General features: G+C 38.2%; 1 long non-coding RNA gene across 1 annotated transcript; it reads right to left on the reverse strand.

Moving 5' to 3' along the window:
* Positions 1-684: 684 nt before the first annotated feature.
* On the reverse strand, positions 685-4,793 carry LOC132650106 (uncharacterized). Its single transcript, XR_009588483.1, has 2 exons — positions 4,509-4,793; positions 685-859 (listed from the first exon to the last, which is right to left on the reverse strand). It is a non-coding gene; the product is annotated as an uncharacterized LOC132650106 (long non-coding RNA).
* Positions 4,794-11,139: the final 6,346 nt, after the last annotated feature.

Here is an 11,139-nt window from a genome sequence, read left to right on the forward strand (position 1 = left end):
CCCATGTGAAGCCTGGGGTTTGAACTCATGTCTTCTGGATTGCCATCAAATTCCTTTATCCATTGAAGCATCTCACCAACTCTCTTATGAAAGTCTTAGTGGATTTTGTTCCAGTGCTTAGAATGACATTAAATTCAGGAGCTTAAAATTTGTCCTTGAGATGAAGGCTTGTTTGTCAAGAGTAATGAATTGGTTCTTCCTACACTCTGTGTGCTATGTTAGAGGTCAGTTGTAGGGATCAAAAGGTATGAGATTTTCCTTCAAATATCTTAAAGGTCACAAGCAACGTTCATTTAATTATTTAAGGATTTGTTTACTCAAAGTTGCTTTCATAAGATATATTTATTTTTATTTTGTACATATGAATGCCTACATGTGTGGATATGCAGCACATTTGGGCCTGGTACCTAAAGGCTGAAAGAAAACAGTGTCAGATCTCCCAGAACTGAAGTTATGGACAATTACACATGTGAACCACCACACCTAGCTCATCTTCATCTTTTCCAATGTCCAGTTTGTTCTTCAGAGTGTTTTCATGTTCCCACTGGATTGCTTTATTTTTCTATTTTTCATAAATGGTATAAATAATCATTTCTCGTGTCTCAAACTTTTTAAAATGAGGGCGAAAATAATATAAGTGCCAAATCTGTTCACTAAATGAAAATAATCACCAGATAAAAGGACTAGTTATTTGAAAGTTTCTTTAATGGTATATTAATTCACCACTTTTAGAGGTAGTAGGGAAAAAAAAAAAGAAGTAGTGGGGCATGCTTTGTAATTCCAGCATGTAGGGTATGGAGGCAGCAGAAACAGGACTTCAAGGTGATCTGTATAGTGACCCTGTAGCCAGGCTGGGTCCCTGTTTCAAAAAAAGAGTAATTATGAGGCTAGAGAGATATATCAGAAGTTAAGAGCACGTACTACTTTTGCAAAAAAAAAAAAATCAAAAAAAGAACTAAACCTGAGTATCTAGTACCCATACTCTGTGCTCCACAGCTGTCTGTAACTCTAGATCCTTAATGATCAGATGCCTCTGCTCTCCATGTGCACCCACACATGTGAACACACACACTCTGCACACACATACACATCATTTAAAAAATTAAGATATTCAGCAGTCATTGTTTAAACCTTAGTTCCATGGAACTGAGTACATTTTGTTTTTGTCTTCCTCCATTTGCTCACATCATATGGTACATGATTCTGTGATGATCCTTCAAAGAGATAGATCTGCCTAGCAAAAATTGGTGGCAGGGGCCTGAGCCAGACAGAATGTTCTGGAAGGAGTACCCTATGGCTTTCTGCAACTGCAACATGCTTCTTTCTATCACTGAATTCACTACCATATAACCTGTATTGCTTCATAAAGACAAAAAGAGCATAGGAAACCATGTTCAGGGGCACCAAAAGCATGTTGTCTGTAAATGCCTTTCTTCCTTTTATACACCTCCTTCACATACTCTTTCACTACAGAGGCCCTCTCCCCACAAGCACTTATCCCAGTGCCTACACTTCCACTTGTCCGATCTCCAAAAATAATCAGGGAGACCGGAGCATAGAGCCAAGTGTCTTTGGCATCTAACAGGATTCAAGGATTTATATCATGAAGAGAAAAACAAAGAACCAGAATCCCATTAGCTAAGCACACAGGCCCATTTTCTCTGCTAGTAAATAGCTCAAAACCTTATTGGCAAAGCCTAGAAGGGATTTGAATCAACCCAAACCTTTTATGTTCTACTGTGCTTGGTACCAGTGGACGTACGGAGCTTCTACTCAGAACTGTGAACATCCTAGCCTCAGAGAGCACAGATGCTCAGGCCCACAGTTCTCTCCACTTCTGGGAGCACCCTAAAGTGCTTCTCTGCTTGCTTTTCTTTCATATGGGTTCCTTTCACACTGGGGGTCTCTGTGTTTTCCAGATTCTCCTCTGAACACTCCTCCTACTCCTGTCTCAGGTACATGCACAGCTCTACCCTGGAAAGTACCACATGGACTGCTGCTCATTCATAACACATGTGAAAGCTCATCTCCTGTGCAAACCTTCCAGGATTTGGAATCACCCAGGACGTGCACTCCTTCGTGTTTCTACTGAGGGAAGACCCATGTAGATTGGTGGCAATCTTGGTCCTTGAGCTAGGGTCTCAGGCTGAATCAAGGGAGAAAGTAAGCTGGGCACCAGCATTCCACTCTGGCTCTGCTTCTTGATGGTGGGTATAGTGTGACCAGCTACTCCATCTACATTCCTTCATTCACACTGCCTTTCCTAACATTCTGTACTAAAGCAGCTAAGCAGTCAGTTTGTGACAGCTGAGATTAGTCAGGATGCAGGATATCAGGGTATTTTCCTTGATGGGTCGGTAGGGGAACACCATCATCCCTTCACAATAGAACCCACCTAGCCTCACGGTCTCAGATAGCAGAAGTAAATCTTCAATTTCTGATACCAAACAGCAGCAGCAGCAGCAGTCCCCACTTCCCTACATTTTTTTTTTTTTTTTTTTTTTTTTTTTTTTTTTTTTTTTTTTACTAAAGTTAGCCAATGAAACATCTTGGGCAATTGGAAGCCATCAGCCATAATTTACTCAGATTTCCTTCTATTTTGAGCTTCAGATATGTAAGAGTTCAGAAAAAAAAGACAGATTTTGCTGAGGGCTTTTTGCAGCTACTCTCACTGCTTTATAGCCCATCTAGGCACATACAGTTTACTAATGCTTCATCAAGCATTTCAACTGAAACTATTATTCCAGGCCCTCCTGCAACAGAACACACACACACACACACACACACACACACACACACACACACACACCACAGCTAATGGTATTCTGCTAAGAATTCAATGCTATCTCTTTTGTTGTTGTTTGTCTTTTCTTTTGTTTTCTCTTTTCTTTTTTCTCCGTGAAAGAATGACACATCAAGGAACAATTCCCCATCAAATTGGGATTTGATGTCAGGTGGAGACAAATGAGGATTACAGAGTGACTTTCCTTGATGTAACCAGCAATAAGTGAACCAAAAAGGATTAGCAATTGTTCACTAGACACAAGACACTCTTTTCAGCACCCCAAAGTCTGAGTTGCAACAACCCCCTGGCCCAAGACTTTATAAATTTTTAGATGAGGCAATTGATCTCTTGTCCTAGCGGGAGAATTCTCCAGCTCTCTCGGGAGAAAAAGCAACTTTGTCCTTCTGTATACAAATCTTTGAGCCTCCATAAAGGGAGGAAGTCTGGTTGAAGCTACTGTGGGAGAGGAAGCAGAACGACTTGAAAATACATTTTTTTTTCACACGGTTTGAGCTAACCAAAGCAGTCAGGGTGAACATGGGCCCTGAAAGTTTTTCTTTCTTTCTCTCCCTAGAGGTTATCTACAAACCTCACAGGAAGTGTTTAAGCAAATTTCAATGCTATTTCTTAAGATTGACCAGGATCAGAACAGTAATGTAGAGAAGTGGTTGCTAACAACAGTAACTCTAACCCATTTACAATCCCCAACACCCAGCTGAACCCTGATATGTGAACTGACAAACTAATATTAACAATTTCTACCTACAAAGTAGGAAGGACACTACTTTTTAAAAAGTTCATTCTTTGGTTTACAGAAAGACTGAGGGACAGAAAGTTGAATGGGTATGTGATAAGTAAATACATATTGAACACCCCTAATCTAAAAATTCAACATCCGAATTGTTAAAAATCTAAGGTGTTTTTGAGATCAATATGATACAACAAAAAATTTTCATACCTCACCTAATGGGATCCATCACAGTCAAAATAAAGATATAACAACAACAAAAGAAATCTTCAGCCTCTGTGTATATGATTATATAACATAAATAAAATAAATTTCATGTTTAGGCTTAGGCTCCCCAAAGTATATTGTTGTGCATATGTAACTATTTCAAAATATGAAGAAAAAAATCCAAAATCAAAACCACTTTTGGTTCCAATCATTTTGCATAAAGGACATTTAACCTGCAAAGAATATAGGGTATGGGGACCCTTAGTATTCTTTAGAGAATTCTTTTAATTTTGCTGAATGTTAGTAATTTTAAATAAGAAAATGTCAGAAAAAAAACACACCCTCTTGTCTGAATGAGTGACTTAGGCTTCAAGAGCCAATCAAAGTGCTGAGTTTTTGTAGGTAGACTGTGGTCCATGTGATAGATTCTCTGGCAATAATCCTCCAGATGTTTCGGTCTAATGCTCTCCTAACTGGGCCATTTTGGTTTCCTCCAGAAGTTTAAATGCTTTTCAATCATTACATCTTTTAACATTTTTTTAGAAACTTGCAAAAAAAAAAACATTAAAAAAAAAAAAACCCTAAGACATTTTCCCTGTGATATAACAGCTTTGGTTACTTAAGAAAAAAGATTACAGGTATTTAGCACTCTAGAGTTGAAGTCTGGAGGATCAGGAGTTGAAGTTCATCCTAGGCTACAAAGCCGGAAAAAAAAAAAAAAAAGAATGAGAGTATCCTATGTCTTTCAGAAAGACTGCCCTTACTTACTCTTCTGGGATTTTCTTTGTGGAAACTGGAGCGGGACTCCTCCTACTGAGCTGGTGGGGAGTCTTTCCTTAGCACAGGAGCAAAGTCTTAGCTGATTTTTTCATCCAGGATGTAGTGGGCCACTGGAAAATGCTTCCTTGTCTATGTATGGATTTGCAAGATCTGTACTCCATGGCTTAGTGCTTAGAAACAGGACTAGAAGCAACAAGGGAATGAAGAAAAGACAGTGACACAGACACACAATAGAACAGCTGCGTTCAGATGGACTGAGCATGCTCTAATGGTGTGGCACCAACTGTCACCCAACTCTGACTCTCAGTGTATTTATTATGAACAGTACAGGGGGAGGAGTTAGCTAGTCTGGGTAGGAGGTGTTTGTAGGCCAGCAGTTTAAGGCTGTGAACATCCTGGAGGGGGAGGATGCTGCAGTTGTTAGTTTTTGCACACACTGGTCAGTCTTTTAGAAACATTTGCATTTGCACATACTGTCAGCATTCAAACTCAGAATAGAGGAAGGCTTTTTCCCTGGGTTTGAAGCACTAGTCCTTGACATGGCTGTGACCATATCAACAATATACTGTCAATTCCTCGACTCCCCACATTAGTGTTTGGCAAAGTTAAGCACCAAATACTCAGAATGAAATAACAGTTTAGAGCAGGAACATCTCTCTAACTTTGCATTCTCTGGACTCACTGAATGACTCCAAAGCATGTCTATGCCTCTTTCCCACTCACTGAGCTCAGGATGGACTGTTGTTTTGTGACAGAGTGTTAAACTCTCCTGGGTGTTAAAAGCACCTAGAACACCAGGCCCTCAGTTTTATTTCTACTTGCCTTTCATTTGATTTTTAAGACCATCTACTATACTGGCTCTCAACCTTCCTGATGCTGCCACCCTTTAATACAATTCCTCATGTTGTAGTGAACCCCAACCATAAAATTATTTTGGTTGCTACTTCATAACTGTATTTTGCTACTGTTATGAATCATACTGTAGATATCTGATATGAAGGATATCTGACATGCAACTCCCAAAGGGGACATGACTCACAGGTTCAGAACCACGGATTTATAAGATTTCCAGTACACAAAATTATCATGTAGTTGTTCTCAACTGGTAGTTATTTTTGTTTCCAAGGAGACAATTGATATGGCTAGAGACATTTTTGTTTGTCATAACTTGGAGTGGGTATTAGTGTCTAGCAGGTGGAGGTCAAGGGATCTAAATGCTGCCCAAAATTCCTACAGCACATAGGTTACCCCACCCCTTGCCTCATACACATGAGCATGAAAAGGTGAACCGTTGCTGGGGTTATGGCTCAGTTAATAAGAGTGGCTACCTAGCATGTCCAAAGCCCTGAGTTTGAGCTCAATCACTGTATGAAAAAGTCATGGAGGTATGTAGATGTAATTCCAGAACTTGGAAGGCAGAGGAAATGAGGATAGGAATTTCAGGGTCATTGTCTAGAATTAGTCCAAAGCCAACTTGGTTTTCATGGGACACTATGTAAAAACAAACAAACAGAAAGAAATCAGACTTGAAAGGTCCAAAGTGTTGAGATTGAGGCCCCTGGGTCTTTAGTAGTTGTCAGATTAGCTAGTTTTTCTAGGGGCTGGAGATGAAACTTAGTAGTAGAGTTCTGGCCTGTCATACATATGTACTGGGTTTGATGTCTGGCACCTCCATAGACATATTAACCAGCAAATGAGTCTAGTGTTTCTTGGCCAAAGTAACTCCTTTGTTTCCATTTCTCAAGATACATGGTGCCTGTTCTCAAACCTCATATAAACAGCTACACACCCATGAATTCCAGAGTACATCTGAATCAATTGTTGATGTTACAGGTCAAACTGACTCCAGCAAATGACACTCAGTAAGTGTTTTCTTTGCACTAAGCAACTTATATTTAGGGCATAATGTTCTTCATAACAATCTTGAGAAAGTAGATATTCTAAATTTGAAAGCTATAGTCATTATATAGATTCCATGTTTGAGTCCTGAGTTTTATTTTGAAGACAAGTTGCCCCAGAACCCTGATAAATTTGTGTTGTTTAGCATGCAATTGATAATAACCCCTTAGGGTTTTCAAACCCCTTTATTTGATAAACCCAAGTAAATCTTCTCTTTACATTGGTGGAACCAATGTCCCATACAAGTATGATCATTAACAAGTCATGCCAGTTTCCTTCTCATAGCCCAGCAAGAATCCGTCAAATACTTTCTAAGGAGAAACATCAATCACATTGTCAGAACCATGGCTTATCTTCGTTTTTATACATTACTGAGGCAACTGTGTGAGAATGGCAACTTCGGAAAACTCTAATTACAGACCTATAAAATACAGTATTAAAGGTCAAGGTTAAAAAAGGAAGGTAGCACACTAATACAAAGTTTCGTTGGATCCATCACAGTTTTTGGAATAGGGCATGTGCTTGCTAATTGCGGCTGATTAAAGAAATAAAGGAAACATAACAAGAAGCAACAAATGGATGTGATCTGTAGAAGATAAATGTAGTGTTTTTACCTGCAAATGTTATGTTCTCTAAGTAGCTGAAAATGTTTGTAGCTGGCTTTCATTTTATTATTAAGGTATACCTATATGTCGTTTGCATAGTCACATCAACATTTCTCTTCTCATTAATAAACATTACATTTTTTTCTTCCAGAAATCATAAAAGAGTTCAAATAGAAAATATTTAATGATTACATTTTTTTTGAGAAAGTGTTTTACTTTATAGCTTTGGCTGGCCTAGAACTCACATAGACCTACCTGCTTCTAGCCTCTAGAGTGCTAGAATTAAAGGGAAGGCATGTGTTACCATGTTTGGTTCAATAATTTTTTTAAAGTATTGGGTTTTTTTTTTTTTTTTGTCAGATCTGGAAAAAAAGGTACAGAATGAAATTTTTGTTCATAGAACTGATGGTCTTCAATATTACTTCAATTTCTTCCCTTCCTTCCTTTCTTTCTTTTCTTTTTTTTTTTTTAATCCTTCACTTCCTTTTCTTTCCAGGTCTAAAGTAGCACTGGTTGACCTTGAACTCCTGATATCTCTGCCTATACTTCCTGAGTGCTAATATTAAAAGCTAATATTAAAAGCATACACACAGCTTTAATTTTTTCTTTTGATTGATTTATTTTCTTTAATGTGGATGAGTGTTTTGTTCACAGATATAGCTGCATACTGTGTGAATCTTGGAACTGGAGTTATGAATAATTGTGAACTGCCATGTGGGTACTGGGAATCAAAACTAGGCACTCTGAAAGAATAAGTACTCTCAACCACTGAGGCATTTTTCCAGTTCAGGATTTTAGGGTACCTTTTAGAGAGCTTTGTGTGATCATCTACGATACCCTGGCCCTGCCTTTGGAGGAAAGCTGACAACTGTGGATATTTTGTGTTTCTTTGATGAGAAGGGAAAAAAATGTGAAAGAAAATGCTTGTTGTGTCTCTTAAAGATAGGGACTTGAAAAGATAAAGCTGATCTCTGGTAAAGAATGGAAGGGCCAATGCGATAGTCTGTAGCATATTGGGAATGCAAGGGAGGACAAGCTAGTCAGCTGAATCTACAGACTCAAAGAGGTCAGGGTTTTATAGTTAGAAAATGCTTAGAACTCCTGAAGATTTCTGGGGTTTGAGAAGTTAAATATAAGATACCCACTTCCAGATTTGAAATCCAGGATATCAGAAGTCTTTGAAGAGCTACTTCTGAGTTGACATGTGTGAAGAGGCTCTGTTGCTGCAGGCAGAAGGCAAAGAAGCAGAAGAAGACCAGTACTTCTGGGAGGGAAGTTGAAGAAAATGGCCAGGGAGTGAAAGAACTGGCCATTGTTTTTGTTTTCCTCTTCAGCTTCTTAAAATAATATTCTCAAAGTGAAGAGAATGAAATATAATGATCTCCATAAGGAGTCAGATGGCTAAACCTGGATTGCCACCTATATTTGTAAATAAAGTTCTATTGTAACACAGTCATATTCACTTGTTGATGGAATTTCTGTGGCTACCTTTAAGACAAGAGGAGAGTTGAGAAAGCACAATAGTAAAGTACAAAATGTTGCCTTTAAAGAAAATCAGTTAACCCATCTCTAAGTCAACTCCCTCTGGAAAATTGAAGAGAAAGAAAATAAAACAAAACAAAGCAAAATTAAATCACCTGATACTCCATTTTATGTTTCTAACCATTTGCTTTCTTGTTCTGACAAAGCAGAAGCGCTTCCTGAACCTGCTAACTGACCCATCCTTAATGCTGGGTTTGAAGGGCTATTTGTTCTAATAAAAAGTAAGTTGACACTTTCTGCTCTCAGCAAGATGAATGTTCCTCTCCATTCTAGCTACAAATTAAAACTAAAGCAAACCTACTTCTGTCCTTTGTACAGGCTTTGAGTCAGGGATGTTTATGGGCACATTAATAAGAAAAAGGGACATTGCTTCATGATGATTGCAGAAAATCTGAAGTTTTAAGTGAGAAGGAATTACTTTTGCGACTGCCTTTGTTCTATTTTGCTGTAATTCAAAGTTAATAGCTCATGGCCGGGTTCGAGTTCACAAGAAAGGGAGAAGTTGTCAGAAAATCAAAATCACAGTTTCCTGTTTTTGAAGATGTATTTGAATAATATCACTGAGGGCTTCAAAGACAGAAAAAAAATGTCTATTCTCCAGAGCCAGAGCAACTCCAAATGCCTTTGCTTGTTTTATTGTGTGATGCTGAAGGGTCAAGGAACCCTTCCCACTGCAATCTTCTCACTGCTCCCTGACACTGTTATTAATTTGCCATTGTTGTTATACTGTTGAGATTCTTGCTGAAAATTTAATTAGGTATTCCTAATTTTTACTTTATTTGTCCTAGTAAGTCATTATGGTAAAAGCAGGACAGATATGTAACAGCAGAACATTTTAAAAGCTGTAACTGGCTACACACAAACATGATGGAACAGCAGTTTTGTAAAAGGAAAGGTAGCTGTTGATCCTGATTTTTCAATTCGTGTTTTTATATTATGGTATCAACATTCTTCTCATTTACCCCATTAGGAAAGAAAGAAGTGCTTCTTAGGGTGCTATAATCTGCCTTACACACCTTATTCTTTTTCATTGTTAGACATAGCCCATATTCTTTTCTTCCTTGATTTCTTCTTTCCTTTCTTTCTTCTTTTACCTATGTGTATGCATATGCATATGTGTATGTAAATGTTTTGTGTGTCTGTTCGCAAGAGCTTATGTGTACCATGCTCATGCAGGTGTCAAGGAGGTCATATAGCTTGGATCATCCAGAAATTGAGTAATGGGCAATTATGCACTACCTAATGGGGGTACTTGGAACAGAACCTAGGTCCCTTGCAAGAGCAGCATGCTCTTTTAACCAATAAGCCATATCTCTAGTCCCCCTCCTTTTTTTTTTCTTTCTATTTGAGACAGAGTCTCATGTAGCACAAACTGGTCTTGAACAGTCTATGTAGTAGAGGCTGGACTTAAATTTCTGATTCTCCTGTCTTTACCGCCAAAGTGCTAGTATTACAGGCATGCATCACCACATCCAGTTTTCTCTGATGCTGGGAATTAGATTCAAATTTCCTCCTTACTAAGTAAGTGTATGCATACACTCTACCAGCTGTCTTACATCTTCAGCCTGACCTACACTGTTTTTACACGATGACATTTAGCTGCTATTATCTAACTCAGAAGCCAAGGCTGCACTGTTGGACCAGTCTTATCTTTGCCACTTGTGCTTACAACTATGACTTTGTTGTGATTAGGAAGTCTTCCAAATAAATCCAACAATACTAGTTTTGTTTGTTTTGAGCTTTTGGAATTAACCCTGTTTTGCCAAGTCATAGGATTACTGTCAACCAGTATTACATCTTTCAGTACAGAATTCTTGAAAGATCATCCATGGAATTACAGGAAAAAAAATGCAGACCACCAAAGCAACTATGGTTACTTTGTGTGAAGTCAGACTACTGAGGAAACTATAAAATTTACATTGACATGTTGGTTAGAACTTTGAGTCAAGACCCATATGGCCACTGCAGACATGAATGGTTTGGTCTTCTGTCACAATTTAAATTAGATCTTTGAAAAAATAGGTTTAGTTTATTTTATATGTATGAATGTTTTTTTCTTGTGTGTCTCTGTATGTGCTACATGTCTACCTAGCATGTAGTACAGAAGATGCCAGAAGAAGGCATTAGATCCCTGGAAAATGGAGTTACAAGTGGTTGTGAACATTCATATGGGTGCAGAGAACTGAACTCAGCTTCTATGCAAAAACATTATGTTCTTAACATCTGGGCAACCTTTGTGTCTACTCCAATTAGACACTTGAAGAAGACAAGATTCTCAGGAATCTCTTTTGGATGAGAGACTTTAGATTCAAACCATTTTAAAATGTTCCTTATGAGCAATATTGGATATAAAAATTATGTCGTCTGAGTTTTAAATTTGAAAGGTGTATATGGATAAATATCTACAGAACTTTTTAATGGAAGTTCTAGAATTTGTGTCACCTGAGTCTCTGATAAGGAAATACTTAACTGATTTTGTTTACTTTCTATATAGGTTGGATATGACGATCTGTAAACCTCACAAACCATATCTGGTGCTCAGGAGTGGCCTTAAGTGGACATATCTGTTCATA

Source organism: Meriones unguiculatus, chromosome X (assembly GCF_030254825.1).
Source record: "Meriones unguiculatus strain TT.TT164.6M chromosome X, Bangor_MerUng_6.1, whole genome shotgun sequence".
Taxonomy (NCBI): Eukaryota; Metazoa; Chordata; class Mammalia; order Rodentia; family Muridae; genus Meriones; species Meriones unguiculatus.